The following is a 2,892-nucleotide window of genomic DNA, read 5'->3' as shown; positions in this document are numbered from 1 at the left end:
GCTCAATACTTGCCTTTCCCATTAAATAAACCCATTCAGTCAAGGTGTGATCAGGTACTGCTTCTAACAGAGAACTACTGGTCTGACCTCTACAACTTAAAGTGTTTGCCAGGGACTTCCTTTCCAGCAGTTAAGACTCTGAGCTTCCACTGCAGAGGGCCCAGGTTCAGTTCCTGGTCAGGGAACAAAGATCCTGCATGCCTCGCAGTATGGCCAAATAAAATACAATAAATAATGATAATAATATACTGACTAAAACCATGCTCAGCAGAGAGCAGTGCATCTAAGTTTCAAGGGGGCATCTTATAGTTCATACAACAAGGGAGTGAATTAAAAATGGGTGATGTCAAGAAGAGCTAGGGGATTTTTAATCAAGAGTGTAACTAGTGCAACACCATGGAAAGCAGAAGCAAGCACAAAACTGAGCCAAGTCTGCACGCTGTGTTGGAATGAAAGACAGGTCAGGCCCTAGATTCTCTAACACAGATGCCAACAGGAGTAAAGGCATCAGTGGTGAATTGGAGACACTGATGGAGTATTTGAAGTTTTCCAAGTACATCCCTGGAACAAAAACGATCCTGGCTGATGCACAGTAAAGGGTTAACCTTACCCAAACGGAGGCGTGACCTTTGTCCTCCTTTCTGGGAAGCAATCTCCAAGCCCTTGGAATGTCTGCTTCACAGGAGTATGTTTGCTTACCTGAAGGCCTTGGGCCATGCCAGAGAATTTTGGTTAACAATGTGATTTAAGGTGAAGGGAGGGCCTTCAGGAGTATGGCATCTCTTCAGGCTCTGGAGGGGGCGGGAGACTAAAGTTAGCCATATGGAAGGTCAATCATATCGATGTGTGAAAGTCACAATAAAACTCAGGACATGAACGCTTGGGTGAGCTTCCGTAGATGGCAGTGCTTCATGCACCTTGTCACACCTCATCACTAAGATAAACAGACACTGTGACTCTCACTCCCCATGGAGGGGACACCCAGAAGCTCTGCACCTTGGTGTCCCCCAGCCCTGCCTTATGGGACTCTTCCCTCTGTTGATTTTCATCTGTATCCTTTTGTCACTTCCAAGATTAGGTTGTGAAAGACAGTGACTTCCATTTTTTGCTCAGATTCTTTCTGGGGCTCCCTTGCTTGGTCATCCTGGAGGCCTTCTGCTATTCTGAGTCACCCTCTGGAAAGGCCCACAGGGCAGCCTCCCAGCCACAGCCTGCAAGGCACTGAAGCTTTCAGACCAGTAGCCAGGGAGGAATAGAATGCTCCTAACAACCAAGTGATCCTCCTTCAGTAAAATGTTAACCATTTCCTATAATTTTCTCTGTGTAAGAATCTCAGAGCCAAAGCACTCGGCTAAGCCACAGGGAGTTGTGCCTCATGGAAACTGTGAGATCAGTGTTTGAAGTTGCTGTGTTTTAAGATAATTTCTTATGCAGCAACAGACAATTAGTCCACCTGGGCTTACATCTCTGCTTCACTCCTTTGTACTAGTGTGACTGGTTATGGAAGTTTTCTGTGCCTTGATTTAGTTACTTGTACATTTTGGGATAATAGTAGTACCTACCTTACAAGGTTATTGTGAACACCAATACAATGAATTGATCCCCAGCAGGACCACATAGTAGGTGCTCAGTGCATCTTAACTCTTGCTAATATGAGCCTGGGGACTATGTTGAAATAAAGTGGCACGTACTGGCAGGGGGTGTTGTAGCAGGGTTTCCCAAGCTGAGACTGCGTATTTTTAGTGATGGCATCTGATGTGACTACTAGTTGAAGATGCTATTCTCTGAACGAATAATTTAGAAAATTTAGAAGAAAAAAAAGAATATGCTGCAATTGAGGGCTCAGATTCCTCTTTAGCACCAAAATCTGTAAAATATAATTGTGTAATGCTACAGATACGCTAAGTTCTTAAGGTGTAGGCATACCATTTTGAAGGTAGGCAGAAGATGAAGGTTGATATGGATGATAATTAGAAAATGTATAAAAGGAACTTAATATTTTTCCTATTGCTAGTTTTGCCCTGTGGATTCTTTAGACATCCAAGAACTGTGAATTCGGATGGATGTTGGTCACAAAAACAAATTAAATAAATCTACTGTATTTATCAGATCATTTTCCTCTAATAACTTAATTAAAATATTCCCTGTTAAAATCTTGTATCTATAATTACTATTCAGTAAGTGTTCAATTCAAGTCTATGGTATTCTTATAAGTTGAGCTATACAATCCAAATATACTTCTACCCTCAAATCCTTTTTCTGGCCACTTCTCTTCATGATGCATTTTTTTGTGGAATATTTTATATAGCTAAGTCATGCATTTTCATGCATTTAGGAGGAGTACAGATGGCCAAGATGAAGAGGACTGCTAAGCTAGGGTCCTTCCAACATAATTTAATTTAGGGGTTCTATAGTTCCAGAAACCTCTCGACGGGAGTAGAACGGCATTTTAGAAGGACATGATTGGCAGCCCTTGCTTGAGTAATTTGTATTCTCTTTCCAGCCAAGTGCAATAACATCAACTTGAAGTGATAAGGATACTGCTAAATTTGCTTTAATTAATGTCAGGTCCCCAAGTAATAAATCACCATTAATTTGTGAGTTAGTTTTTTGGAAATGGCCTAGACTTTTTGGCTGTCACTGAAATTTGGCTTGGAAAGCCTCCCACTTGTGGAAGCTTGTCTGCTCAGTTATTTTCTTCGCTCCTTAGTTTTTCAAGGTGAGACTTCATTGGAGTTGAAGATATGTAAGATTATTCTCATTTTTTAAAAACTAGAATCCCAGCAAAAACTTAACCTTGTCAACCCTTCATGTAGACTTGTATCTGTTAGAAGAGTTAGTAACTACTCTATTTTAGACTAGTAGTTTTCATACAATTCTGTGCTAATGTGA

The sequence above is a fragment of the Oryx dammah genome, unplaced genomic scaffold (assembly GCF_014754425.2).
Source record: "Oryx dammah isolate SB20612 unplaced genomic scaffold, SCBI_Odam_1.1 HiC_scaffold_2, whole genome shotgun sequence".
Lineage (NCBI taxonomy): Eukaryota > Metazoa > Chordata > Mammalia > Artiodactyla > Bovidae > Oryx > Oryx dammah.
Note: the sequence above shows the minus strand (reverse complement) of the source record.